This window comes from Monodelphis domestica, chromosome 4 (genome assembly GCF_027887165.1).
Source record: "Monodelphis domestica isolate mMonDom1 chromosome 4, mMonDom1.pri, whole genome shotgun sequence".
Classification (NCBI taxonomy): Eukaryota; Metazoa; Chordata; class Mammalia; order Didelphimorphia; family Didelphidae; genus Monodelphis; species Monodelphis domestica.
The window spans coordinates 34,190,240-34,205,565 of NC_077230.1; the positions used below are offsets into that span (position 1 = coordinate 34,190,240).

A 15,326-nucleotide genomic window follows, 5' to 3' on the forward strand; every position below is an offset into this window, starting at 1 on the left:
TTTGAGATTTCTCATCTATATAAAATGAGGGGATGGCACAAGTTGACATCCAGTGTTACTTCCAAATCTACATCAGGGAAACTTCAACTCCTTACAAGACAAATCATGTATTAGTTGTGTTTAATGTAGAGGAGGAAGCGGTAGAGAGATGATACCATGCCACATGCACAAAACTTTTAACTTAATTGACTTCCATTTCTTGTTTGTTTCTTTTTTTTAACATAAAAGTCAGGTTAGGTTATACCTATTCTCTTCGATATATTCCAACATAGACATGTGCCCTATAAAAAACCAAAGTTCCTTTAACATATGGCTTTATCTTTCTTATGGAATTGAAATTTATGAATTTTTATAGTGTGTTTCTCTTTAGGTAACTTTTTGCATCATAATAGAATGTATTTTGTGCTTTAATTATTTCCCTCTCAAATCTTGGATGATTCTAGCAATGTCCAAGGATACAATTGGCGGAGTTTCTTTTGTTTTAAAAAACATGATAAACAAGTACAGAATGTGCGCAAGCAGGAAGAAACTGACCTAAAGGTAAATTTTCTTTATGTGAAATTTGTCATAAAGATTTATGTGCGTATCTCCATTTTAATTACTAGGGAATGAGCTTGTAAAACAATCTCTAAGACCCTTTCGCAGTTTTCACTGTCAAGGGTTATATTAACATAGGCCAATCTAAGCTTTTAAATATTGTCTCTCTTGATCTCTAGCTATTTGATGACGCCTCTGCTTCTTTTATACCCCAAAGCTGCTGGTGTCTGACTGGACAGAAACTCAAGTTGGCCATTGGTTAAAGAGTATTGGAATGAAAAAATATATCCTGAAATTTGATTATAAAAGAATAAGAGGTCAAGAACTTCTTGAATTAGACAATGATGCATTAAAAGTAAGCTTCAGAATTGGCTCTTTATATATGCTACATACAATTATATATTAACTTCTTTTATGGTGGGCATTGGATGAAAAACAGTACAAATAATGGGATTCCTATATATGGCCCATTTGACAACCTTATGGTTTTAAGGAAAACATGTTAACTACCTTTTTGAATGTAGTTTCAAGAAATGTTTTTTAATGTGATTTGCTCCCCCTTTTTTTAGTATTCAGGCCATATTCCTTTTCATTTCTATTTATTTATTGAAACCTTATACCTTCCATCTTAGAATATATAACATGTAAGTTTCCAAAGAAAAAGAATTTTAAGGGGTGGGCAATGTGAGGCAAGTGACTGTCTCAGCATCATACTTCTAGGGGGTCACATTTGAAACCAGGTCCTCTTTTCTCTAGGTCTGGTTCTCAATCTATTGAGCCACCATTCTTTTTTTTCTTTTTTTAGAATTCTATCTATTAACAAACACTGGAAAGCAGAAAAGCAATATTTTAATTTTGTACCAGGCAGATTAACTTCACTGAAACAGATTAAAAAACAGTAATCATGGGAAATGGCAAGCTTTCATTTCATTTATAGTAAATAAAATATCAATATTTTAAGCTTTAAATAGCAAATATTGGTTAGAATAACATCTTTGTCATTGACTAGAGGTACTAGAGGAATATGATAATTGACTACACAAAACCCTGAAATATATTCTACTTGGATTCATTTGCCACATAAGAAAATATTAGGAGGATTTTTTAAAATGTAGCTTCTTTCACAATTATTTCTAAAATGTTCCTAATGTATTCTATTTAAGTACCTCTAAGCTGTAAATTTCTGATATTCTGGGTTCTTCAATTTGAAGACAAATGAAAATTATGCAATTAAAATAATAAAAAAATGTATAGTGTTTCAAATGCTACCATCTCTGGGCTCCCAACCAGTTAAGCAAATAAAAATTAATAGATGAGAAATGTAGCTTCAAGTATAATTATGATACCAATAAGAAGTACCAACACTCTTCTTAGAAAAGATAGTTTTTATGTGAATTCCTTAATGCCTTTTAGAGTTCTACAATGTAATTTTTTTACTTCATTCAGAGATATGGAATATTTTCCTAATGTTGTAAAATCTGAGTTCTTCAGAAATGATACTTAATTTAATGTTCAGGTTCATTATGTAAAGAGTTATAAAATATATTCATTTGAATGCATGCATGTAAAGTAACAGCTTTAATTTTTTTTCCAAAGTGCATTGGCATCACTAAGAAGAGAGATCGCAAGAAAATCCTTAAGGGAATTAAGAAAATTCAACAGACAGAAAAAAATTAATACAATCTAACAATTAAATATATCAAAAAGATAATTCTGGAAGATACAGCAAAAATGAGAAAAATATAATTACATGATATTTACCTTTAATCTACTACTTCAACATATTATTGAAACCTTCTGATTCTTCTGCCATGAATCTAGCACACATTTACTGAGGAGCAGTGATGGATGGAATGACCATATAAGCCAAGAGATTTTGGTGGACCACTGATCAAGGTGTTCCAAAGATGATCATTCATTCACTCATTTCTGCCTTAGCCTGAAAAAGAGCATCCTGTTTGTTGCACTCTGGATTCCTTTTTTATCTTTGGTCCTAGGCTTTTCAGCCTTTGTCTACCAATTCTTATGTTGTGTATACCTTAGAGAATAATTACCATGATGTATATCCCCAATTAATTCACTATGCAATTTTGAAAATAAAAACTCTGTCTGCTCTTTGATGCCTACCTTCCATTAGGAGAGAAAGTTGATTTACCCCAATCCACATAGAATTGGGTCAGAAAAAAGAATATCAACGTTTGTTGCCCAAATAACAAAAATCAATCAGTAGAAATTATAATCATAGAAAAAGAAAAAAAGAGCTGCAATCTCATAAAACTTTCATGACTCATTGACATTATATCTTGTTTTTTTTTTCAGAAAAATGGTTCAAATTATAAGAAATTTTCAGGAACTACAACTAAATTGTTAAATATACATAGAGGACAGTAACCGTATAGAATAATTCTTTGACAAGTAATTAAGAGGTCTGCAATTTGTTTTAAGTTTATGCAATTTTATACATTTTAGTGAATACCTCTGAGAGTCAGTAAAGTCATCTCTAAAATGAAAGCAACTACATTAGTTGATTGTTTCTAGCTCTATGGTTGTTTCTAGCTCTCATCTTATCAAGAATGTCTCCATGCCTCTCTCAGTATCTATTTTTACTTCTGCCTTTCTCTGTTTCTTAGAATAATTCAATAATGAAAACAACAAAGGAACAGGACATATTGAAAACAATGATTGTTCTATGTACTGTATGCCTGGGTCCAAATGTTGTATCTGAAGCTTGTTTACTATCTGTTACAATGAACTATCTCCTTGGTTTTTAGTTTCTTCATATGTGAATTGAAAGCATTGTTTTTGTAGTTGGGATTCAGCAATTTCTAACATAACTTCCTTTATGACACCATAACACAATCAAAATAATAATTAAAGGACTATAAGCAAAGTACACAATAAAGGGAGGCCCCTCAAACAACAAATTATATGATTTAAGTATAGGGTGATGGATAATGATGATAATAAAATAGCATAGCAAAATTTCTGCATTGATGATGCTTGGATGATTCTCACTGAAAAAATTATGTCCTAAAATTGACAGAGAGTTAAGATGAAGTAAGTGGACAGCACATTAAAAATAGAAAATCAATACACATGTTAGCTAAACCTAACATGTACAAAAACTTTTAATTAGAAAAGACACAGAGAAACAAAATGTTCCACAAAGTGGTAAACAAAATGAAAAACTGATTCTTCAAAAGTGCCAGAAAAAAGGTTAGATCTTGAGCCCTAACAAACCAAAAGTGATGTGGAATAAAATGTGAAATTGAATAAGAAACAAGAACAGGAATGTCAGAAGCCATAAAAATCATCCCTATATCTCCTTGATATTACTTGGTTGTATCCCAGATTACCTTTGTTTCCTGCCAAAACAAATGAAAACCCAAGAGACACATTACCTACCAGTAACCACATAAATGATCCAAATGTATGTAATACTCTTTACAAATCTGAAACAAACTAACTCAGAAAAGAGAACTGATCTCTGGAGAAAGTAACAAAAAATTATTATTTCAAAAAGAGATCATTTTTTCCATATGAATTTTTTTCAGAAAATATAGTTTTTCCAGGTAACTTTAGGAATTATGAAGCAAGTAAGTTATAGACTAATTAATGCTATTCATACATACTGATTTTTTAAAAATAATATTTTATTTGATCCTTTCCAAGCATTATTCATTAAAGACAAAGATCATTTTCTTTTCCTCCCCGCACCCGCCATAGCCGACACGTGATTCCAGTGGGTGTCACATGTGTTCTTGATTCGAACCCATTTCCATATTGTCAATATTTCCATTAGAGTTTCGTTTAGAGTCTGTCCTCTGTCATGTCCCCTCAACTGCTGTAGTCAGGAATTTGCTTTTCCTCGGTGTTTCCACTCCCATAGTTTATCCTTTGCTTATGAATAGTGTTTTTTCTCCTAGATCCCTGCAGATTGTTTCGGGCCATTACACCACCAGCAATGGAGACCTCCATTACATTCAATTATACCACAGTGTATTAGTCTCTGTGTACAATGTTCTCCTGGTTCTGCTCCTCTCGCTCTGCATCACTTCCTATTCATACATACTGATTTTTAAAAATTTCAATTAAATTCTTGGGGGGAAAGCTATATCAATTTAACCCCCAAAAGCATTGAAAATGATTTGATTTGGATATGTACCTGAGATGTAAAAATTTGACATTTGGAAAACAATTTATATGATTAAAATATTTAAAATGAGACACCCAAATCACATTTATCTCAACCAATATTTTAAGTCTTTGGCAAAGTAAAAAAACTCTATGGAGCAAAAGTTTACAATTTTTGGAAAAAAACGGTTAAACAGTATCTTAATAGGAGTTGGCGGGTTTGACATAAGAAAATACTAGAAAATTAGTTGTTCAGTATGTGGAATGCAAAGGTGAAGTTGATCTAGTATATTTTATCTTACATAATTCCATATGAGTTATTAATGCCTTAAGGAGAGATAAAAAGATTTAAGGATATTAAATAAATTGTAGAGGAGAAAATATTAGATCCATTTCTTGATGATACTTACTTTAAAAAGTACAGGCAAATCAACCAAGCAACTGAGGCAGTATTTCCAGTAAGATTTCAAGCTACGAAATAGATTTAATAGTTCTATTTGTCAATCAGTCAGCCAGCCAATAAACCTTTATTAAGTCACTAACTTGACAGGAACAGTGATAAACACTGTGGCCAGGAAGGAAGGTCAAAGACAGTTCCTAGAGGTGAAGTGCTCAAAGATTATCGGGGGACACAATATGTAAAAATTTCACATAAACAAGCTGTTGAGAGCATAAGTTTGAATTCAATCAACAGATAGAAAGAAGGGATCCTGCAGAAGGTGCATTTCAAAGTGGGTTTGTGAAGCTGCATGCTGAATTTGGGGAGATCTGCAGCAGAGATGAGGGGGAAATCATTCTAGGCATGAGGAGACAGCCAAGAAAAATGCTTAGTCAGTTGATGAATCATCTTTTAAGGACAAGAAATGGACCAGAATCACTAGAAGACAAAAACATTTGAGTGATAAGAGCTTTTGGGTAGGACTGGAGAGTTAGGATCTAAGAAAAGTAAGTCTGTAAAGGTACACATGGGTAGGATGCTACAAGTCTTTTCTACATCCAATAATATTTCACAGATAACCTTGGAGGAATTAGGGAATCTCTGGGGCTTATGAAGAAAGGCAGACATGAGGAGAAGGGTACTCTGCAGGATTACTAGGATGCACTGGAGAGGAAGAGAGGCTTGTGGCAGGTAGAACAACCAGCAGCCTACTGGAGCAGTAGAAGACTTGCTCCAGGGTTTGGGCAGTGTGTCAGAAAAGGAAAAGGCATGAAGGAGATATGTTACAAAGGACAAATCAACTGGCATGCTTGGCAACTGATTGGATATGAGGAGTGCAGGCTGGGTTAGGTTGTGATTCTGGGGCACTGGGAGCATGGCAGTGCCCTCAACAATGAGAGAATTTAGAAAGAGGGAATAATTTAGATTATTTATTGAGAGGGAGGACTGAAAGGAGAGGAAGACATGTTCTGTTTTTATAAATATTGAGTTTCCGATATATATGGGACCAACCAAAAATTCCCAAATGGAAACAAGAAAAAAAGTTAAAAACTATCCCACTTTCACTGGAGCCACTTTGAAAACCAATGGCCAACGAGGTTCTTTTGTTGTCCTCTCCCAGGACAATACTCTTTAACAACTCTGCCCACTTCTGCTCCCAAAGAGATAAAAGAAAACCGTGCTTTAGGACATCGACAACATGAAGCAATAGTTGTAAAGAGTGAAGAACTATAGAAACATGCATGGACTATACGCTATAGCACCCTTGAGCTATTTAGCTTTAGAATCTTTTTGTTTTTTAATTCTTACTATAAGCTTTTAATAGACACAAGGATCATTTGTTTTAGTTTTGTTTTTAGACCTGTGGCCTGAAGGAGCCATGTGCACTAGGAAAGAAAATAGGAAAAGTTACTTGGTTTAGAGGATCATATGTATCATCTAAGTTTCCCTAGTGCATATGGAAATATAAATGATCCAAGATAATTTCTTGGGATCTGAGAATGTCCATGAGAATAATAATCCACGGGAAGATCTCCATTGACTGCTGCTGCTGAAAGTAAGGACAAACCTGAGAACACAATGACAGTTTTATTCTAAAGGCTAAAGCCAGAGATAGGGACTTGTGTATTTCTAAAGGGACCGACTTCTGTAGGCATGATGTGGCCTAGGAAGAAGAATCAAATTTCAGTTCAACAGGACTAAAACAATAGGAGATTCATGAATGCCTGATTCCCTTTTGTATGTGAATAAATTCTGTCACAAAGGTAAGTTTAATAAGAAGTTAAGGTGGCAGCTTTGTGTGTGTGTGTGTGTGTGTGTGTGTGTGTGTGTGTTTTGAATCATTTTCAATTGCAAACAATATTTAATACTAAATCTAGGAGGAGATAGGAAATCTTTACAGACTACTGTGTAGAAAGACAGACATAAGGTGACATAGTTATACCTTTCTTTGAAAGCTCAATGCTGGAAGCACTGGATTAGGGAAGGATATGGCAGATTTTGCAGCAATAATGCAGGCTTCTGGGGAGAAAGACCTGCTAAGAAGTTTTGTGTGACAGAAGGGCAGGCCATGTTAGAGAGAAATGTTGGAAACGTCTCCACAGATAAGCTTTGGCAACTGGCTGGATGGAGAGGAATGATGGACTGAGCCTGTGAAGAAGACAATATTTGGTGAGGCAGGGTGATGAAATAGTGAGAGAGAGAAGAGGAAGAGGGGAGATTTTCTGATTAGAAAATAAGAATTTCAGCTTTGGAAATACTGAATATCAGATGTTTATAGGACAATGGTATAATTTAGAGAGGCATTACCTACCAAAAATTCCAGACTGGGATCTGGAAAGCTTACCACAATCTCAACACCCAAAGATTAAAGCCCAAATATTTGGAGAACCAAAAAAAAAAAAAAAAACAACCCACCCCAATATACTTCTTTTTCACTGTCCTCTGATCAGGACTGATCTTCCTTCACCACTCTGCCTACTGCTGCTGTCATAGAGCTAGAGAAAACATGCTTTTTGATGTCAGCAATAATTCACATTAGCTGTTGGGAGTGGAGCTATGTGGAAACGTGAGAGTGGTTTGGGATCCTGAGTTGATTACATTAAAAAATTCCTTTAAAAAATCTTTTTCTCAACACTTTTCACATTTACATAAAAGGTTTTTATTCTTTTTAATTTTACATAGTTACAAGAGCCTTAGTTTAAAAGCCCTGGTTCACTTAAAAAATAAAACAAACAAAAAACCCTTGCCTTCTCACTTAGAATCAATGCTGTGTATAGTTTCCACAGCAGTAGAATGGTAAGGGCTAGTCAATGGGGTTTAAGCGACTTGCCCAGGGTCACCAAGCTAGGAAGTGTCTGCGGCCATATTTGAACCCAGGACTTGGCTCTCAATTCACCGAGTCACCCAACTGCCTCCAAAGTGGTTCATTCTTGAAAGAAAATTGAAAAAAGTTACTTTTCTTTTGATGAGTTACATGAATGATTCCAGTCATCCAAGTATCCCTGAAACTCATAAATTCTTTTAGATGGTTTCTGAGGAACTGAAGCTAACATGAGAAAAATGTTCCCTAGAAACTTACCCTGTCACCTGTGGGGAAACAATAACAGCAGATTCTAAAGAATGCCAGAAAAAGGAGTCCATGAATTTGTAAGAACACATATTTCTATATATATGATATGTCTGAGGAAGCAGAGACAGTTCTGTACTTGCTACCTCTGGGCTAAGCCATATTATCCTCCTTGAGGGCTGGTTGTTTCTCTCAAGCTCGGTGCCCACCATAAATACTTGTTGGCTAACTGGATTGATAAATGGAATTGTTTACACACTCGTTGCTAGGGGAGCTTGTTTTGAAACTTAGGAAGTAAAATTATGTAAGTCTCAAGAAAGAAAAAGAAGTCTAAATATTAAATGTATAAAGGTGGTAAAATGGAAAGATTGGTAGGCCTAAGCTGAGGTATCTGTTAACTTTTACTGCTGCTTTTTGACTGCTGGCTGACCATTCTGAGTTTCAAGGCAACTGAAGAGTTGATTCAAAAGAAATGACTGGTGGTTCCCTTAAGAGGGCCAAACACTCAACAGCCAATAAGAGATCATAGAACATAGAACAACTGTCAGGTTACCAAGGAATCAGGAGGATTATAAATAAAGGGAGGAGACTGGGGAGGTCATTCCTGCAAAGGAAACCAAGGAGGTAGGATGTGTTAAGGGTTGGAAGGGTGGCAGTTTGATAAATTGTGGAATTATTTGTTTTAGAGTAGTTGCTGGGGATTTCTTTTTGTTGTGGAATGGTTTGATATGGAATTGGTGATTTTTGATGTATACATTTTTAAAAAATATTGATAAACAGAATTCTAAAGGGGACCTCAGAGATTTTGTCCATTTTCAAAGGAATTTAAGAATATTGAGGAATCTATAAATATTATAAAATACTATAGCAGGTTCCAGGGGGAAAATATATCCTAACCAATATCTTCTAACGTGTTTTCTTTTTTATTTTAATTATTTTTCTTTTTAACTTTTAAACATCATTTCAAGTTTTCTGTTTCATATGATTTTCACAATTTTGGTCAGTCCTCTAGTGAACAAATCTAAGAATATTGGGGAAAGAAGGAGTGGGATAAATGGAGGAAATTCTTCTTTATATAAATATTTAGACACATAAACCAATCTATCTATCTATATATCTATCTATCTATCTATCTATCTATCTATCTATCTATCTATCTATCTATCTATCTATCTATATGTACTACATTTAAATAAATATATATGTCTGAATATAAATAGTATATACAATTAAAATGAATTATTAATTAATGATCATCAATTAGTAGTTGTCACTAATTAATTGATTTATTATTGATCAACAATTGGTAATTATCTTTAATTAATAATTGGTTAAAATCAATTATTTATTATAAATCACTAAATAAGTGAATTATTTTATTTTTATTTATATATGTTTAATATATTTATTTATTTTAATACATTTTATTTTTATTTATTTATATACATATATTTTATTTATTAAATTTTTTATTTTTAATTAAATTTAATTATTTATGAATTAATTTAATTTAATTTTTAAAATTAATTGAAATTAATTAAATTATTAAAATATTAAAATACTACTTAATATTAATTATTAATTAGTGACAACCACCAATTGATGATCATTAATTAATCGATTATTAACTAATGACAATTACTAATTGATGATCATTAATTAATAATTGATAATAATTATTATTTTAAACACCATTAATTAATATTAGACAATTATTGATTAATCAGGATTGATTAATAATTAATCTTAATCAATTAGTAATTAATGAACATTAATGGATCTATTCCTGGTCATTGATTAATAATTAAATTAATTGATTTTTAATGGATGATCATTAATTAATAATTGATAATGGTTATTATTTATAATAATTATTAAGTAATATTAGGTTATTTTTATTAATGATAATTGATATTAATTATTTTATACTCATTATTATTAATAACATCAAACAATTATTGATTTATTTGGTGAACAAATATTAACCAATTATTATGTGATAATGATTAATAATTACTATTAACAGATTATTGATAATCATCAATTAATCTTTAATAAATAATTGTTTAATATTAATTAATAATGATGGTTAAATAATAATTAATAATGATCATCAATTAATAATTGTCACTAATAAATTGATTAATTAATGATCATCAAATGGTAATTATCCTTAATTAATAATTGATTAACATTAATTATTGATTATTGATTATTTAATTTTTGTAGTTTAGTGTTTATTTAATTAATTAATTTATTTTTAAATAAATTTTATTTTTATATATGTATACATAAATATATTTTCTTTACTAAATTTTTTATTTTTAAATTTAAATTTATTTATTTATAAATTTATTTAATGTAACTTTTAAATCAATTTATATAAATTATTTATTAAATTATTAAAATATTAAAGTATTAATCATTAAATATTGATTGATATTAATTATTAATTAGTGACCATCACTTTAATCTTTAGTATTAATTATTAATTAACTGGTTATTAAGTAATGATAATTAATCAATAATTGCTTTATAATAATTAATGATGATAAGTAATCAATATCAATCATTAATTAATATTGTGAATTAATAGTCAATTAATACCAATTATTAATGATGATTAATTAGTATTTGATTATATAATAATTAAATTATTATAATACAGTATGTTATATTGTATTAGTATACGTATAACATAATTATTTTATTATAAATTCTGATTAATTGAAAATAATAATTAATTAATGATCATTAATAATTTAATTCATTAACTAATATTAATATTTAATTAATGTTAAAGGATTGTTTTAAATATAAAGAATATAAAGAAAAGAATGTTAGTCAATGTGCCTTGTACCACTTACCATAAACATTACTTAGGCTATAGCAAAATTGTATATACCTTTAGAATTCCTCCCCTTCCATTAGGTATAATGCTGATTTTTCCCCCTCAAATTTAATGAATATATAGGAGTAAATTTGAAGATATGAGATACATTGTGTGAGGAAATATTATTCTTGTGTATATTGGGGTTGAACACTAAGATAAAAGGAATTTTTAAGGAGGATATCAATTAATGTCAAAAGACTGATCAAGAAAACTAATTTTTCTTAATAAAATTAATACACCACTGCACTTTGAAATTATTTATATTTTGTTGACCATGCACTTTAAATTTTTTTTTATTTTTTTCAAATAAAGATAGAAATTTTTCTTGTTCAAGAAGCTTGTTGATAGCTTTTAATCATCTCTGTGAAAAAATGATGCAAAGAAGAGTCCAGAACCTCGATTTATTTTCTTGTCAAATAGACAAAGGTAAGCTTTAACTATAAAATTGCTTATTTCATACATGTATGCCATTCTTCATCAGTTTTATTTTAATTAAGATTGTTTTTCATATCAATAAACATCAAATCTAGAGAATATTAAAAATATTAGGAATAACTCCCAAGTGAAGATTAAAGAGTGTATTTTTAACTGATAAATATTTTTGATATCATGACTTTTAAAATAGTGTCAAAAAGGTGAGTTATAGCAATAAGGCAAAAAATTTTAAGGAATAATCTGTAAAAGCATAGTAAGAATAAAATCGTTGCCTTTTATGGATAATATGATAGTTTATTTAGAATTCTATTCATCAATACAAAAGGTGGATGTAGGGAGGGCAGAACTAAGATGGTGGAGAAGCTACACAGACTCATCTCTCCTCTACGTACCAAATTAAAATAGGATAAAATGCCTAAAAAGAAATATTGGAGCACCATAATCTACAGAAAAATGGAGTGAAATAATTTTTCTATTTAAAACTACTTAGAAAGCCATTAGAAAAGTTCTTTGATTGAAGAGGAGTGCAAAAACAACAGAACGAGGCAGGTTCCGATAATTAAAGAGTCCTTGGACACTCCTGAATCATCAACAGGGGCTGCCAGAGCTCCCAGGCACAGCCCTTTGCTGCCTTGACGGAGTGCCCATACACAGATCCAGGCAGCAGTTGTGGCAGACCTTATTGGGAGCACTTAGCACATCCCAATTCTTGCAACCTCAGAGGACAAGAGGACCCTGGTCACAGTTACCAGATGGAAAAGAATTCACATGGTTACTCATTGACCTGACCACAGGCCAGGAGAGTATTAAACACACTTGTCATTACATTATACAATGTTGAAAGAATTAAAAAAAAAATTGGTCACTAAGAACTCTCAATGAAGCTGCACAAAGAACCTGAATCTTGGAACATACTTCTTTCTACATAGTTACAGAAAATGAGCAAACAACAATAACAAAAAACCCTCAACCATAGAAAGAAATTTTGTTGCCCGGGAAGACTTAAAATCAGAAGAAAATAGTGCTGCATCCAAAGCTTAGAAGGAAGAAAAGATATTAGCTATTTCACAACTCAAAATAGTCTACAAAGCAGAAATTGTCTAAATTATTTAGTGTAGTTTAAGAAACATGTCTCTGACACTTGCTAGTTGTGAAATGATGGACAAGTCACTTAATCCTGTTTGCCCCAGTTTCCTCTTCTGTAATGAAGAGATAGCTGGAGAAGAAACTGGAACATTAGCTTCACGAGGAAAATTCCAAATCAAGTCATAAAGAGTCAGATACAACTGACTGACAAAAAAAGAAGGATCAATGGTCAATTAGAGGAACAGATTAGGTGTAGAAAATGCTGAATAAAAAAGGGCCTTGTAAAATGTACCTTTGATAAACTCAAAGTCCTTAGACTGTGCTAGAATTAGGAATTATTTTTAAAACTGCTGGGAAAATTGGAAATGCTTTGAGACGACTTTTTATATAAGTTGTCTTTTATTGTGAATATGTGAACCCACAAATGATCCATAAATAAACTTTGGGGTTCTGTGATCTTGGAAGGGAGAAAAAAATGCATGTTTTTTTCAATAACATTTCATTCAAATTTAACAAATTCCAATAACAATTTTTATAATACACTTTGATATCTGGTATGGTTAGATCATCTTCCATCATATTATTTTTCACTATTTCCATTGATAATCTTGACCTTGTTTAGTGAAAAATAATATGATGGAAGATGATCTAACCATACCAGATATCAAAGTGTATTATTATAAAGTACTTATCTTCAAACTAATCTATTATTGATGAAGAAAGAGTAGTGAATCCGTGGAATAGAGTAGGTACACACAATATGCACAGTAGAAATGACTTTAGTAATGTTGTGTTTCTTACATGCAAAAATCCATATTTTAGGGTCAAGAACTCACTGGGTCAAAAACTGCTGGGAAAACCAGAAAGCATTTTGCCAGAAACTAGATGTAGACCAATGCCGCACATCATGTATCAAGATAAGGTCAAAGTGGCATTTGATTTATGCATTCAGGGTAATGCCAGATTTAAATTAGGGGGAAAAGAATTATCAAATAAAGGACAGAGAACATGATAGGAGGTGCAATGGATCATATTCATTACCTTTAAAAGTTTTCCACACAAAACCAGAGAGAAAGAAGAAAAATGGGAAAAAATTTAAAGATCTGATTAAGGCCTCATTTCTCAAAGATATAGAGCACTGGATCAACTTTATAAAGAATACAGGTTGTTCCCCAATTCATAGATCCTAAAATTATATGAATAATCAGTTTTCAGATGAAGAAATAAAAACTGTCTCTAGCCACATAAAAAAGCACTGAATCACTATGAAGAATACAAATTTAAACAACTCTTACTTACCTTTTCATGCCTATCAAATTTTCTTAACGAGACAGGAAAGGAAAATGAAAAATGTTGGAGGTGATGGGGGAATATTTGAGACACTAATGTACAGATCGTGGAATTGTGAACTGATTCATCTATTCTAGAGAACATTGTGGATATATGCTCAAGGAGCTATGCAATTGTGCATATTCTTTGACTTGGCAATATCACGACTAAGACAGTATCCCAAAGAGATTATAAATTTTAAAAAAATGAAAAGAAAATGTCCCTATATGTACAAAATAATTCATGGCAGTTCTTTTTCGTGTTGAAGAACTTAAAATTTCAGGGATAACATTCAATTGTGAAATGGCTGAAAATTTTGTGGTATATGATTGTAATAATATTATTGTGACATGAAATGATGATTAAGATGCTTTCAAAAAACCTGGAAGACTTATATGAACTGATGCATAATGAAGGGAGCAGAAGCAGAACACTGGGTGCATGAACAGCAATACTATGCAATAATCAATTGTAAATGACTTTGCTATGCCCAGAAATACAAAGATTGAAAGACAGTTCTGAAGAACTGAAAAATGTTATCCACTTACAGTGGAAAAGGTGATGGAATCTAAATGCAGAGCAAAACATATTTATTTTACTTTATTTTCCTTTTTACCTGGTATGTTTTATTTCTCAACATGATGAATAAGGAAGGAAATATGTTTTACATGACTGCATATGTATAATCTTTATCAAATTGCTTACCTTTTTAATGAGGTTGGAGACCAGGGTGAGTAGGAAAGAATTTGGAACTTAAAATAGATTTTATATGTCCTTAGAAAAAATTTTAATTATTAAAAATGTCTTAATGTGCTTATATACTGAAAGGTAGAAAGTTCAGCAAAATCATTGGTCTAGGGGAGACTGTAACACAGTCAGATATATATTGCTAATTATTAAGGAAAAGATACCGGTAAAGTATAGGTGGATGGCTTATAATTCCAGTGCAAAGCTAGACTGACCAGGCCAACTGTACTGGGAGGAAATTTTATTCTTACTGTTGCTTCAGATGTTTTAGGCTTTCATTATTATTACTATTATTATTTTTGTATTTATAGGTGACAACGAACTGGGGCTTTGTACTTGTATCTTCTTTGATCCAGCAGATGAGGATGGAAAGGAACCAGGGGTTTTTATAACTGAAATTATTGAAGGAGGTGCAGTTCACAAACTTGGATGGTGAGTTTGGTTTTGTAATTTTATAAGAATTGACTTTGTAGGGAGGATTTAACTTCATTCTAAAAAGGGTTAATATTGTAAACATGGAAAGTGACTACACAAATAAAATCTCTGAAAAATACAGAAATATCAACTTTAAAAATATTGTCATGACCAAGCTAGTAAGGAAATGGAATTGGCTTGGAAACAAAGATTCTATAATTCCACTCCAACTTGGTCTGTAAACC

The 15,326-nt window shown here is 31.5% G+C and overlaps 1 protein-coding gene and 1 long non-coding RNA gene across 3 annotated transcripts in view; both read left to right on the forward strand.

Moving 5' to 3' along the window:
• Positions 1-452: 452 nt before the first annotated feature.
• Positions 453-2,304, forward strand: LOC130453619 (uncharacterized). Of its 2 annotated transcripts, XR_008911059.1 has the most exons (3): positions 453-540; positions 755-892; positions 2,134-2,304. It is a non-coding gene; the product is annotated as an uncharacterized LOC130453619 (long non-coding RNA). The 2 variants fall into 2 exon arrangements; XR_008911058.1 differs by lacking the exon at positions 453-540 and having other exon boundaries at positions 583-892.
• A 10,822-nt stretch (positions 2,305-13,126) lies between these two features.
• Positions 13,127-15,326, forward strand: part of LOC130453618 (uncharacterized) — a 35,575-nt gene continuing 33,375 nt past the window's right edge. The window contains exon 1 of the mRNA XM_056793266.1: positions 13,127-15,099. The gene's annotated coding sequence lies outside the window, so the exon portion shown is untranslated. The remainder of the gene's footprint in view (positions 15,100-15,326) is intronic.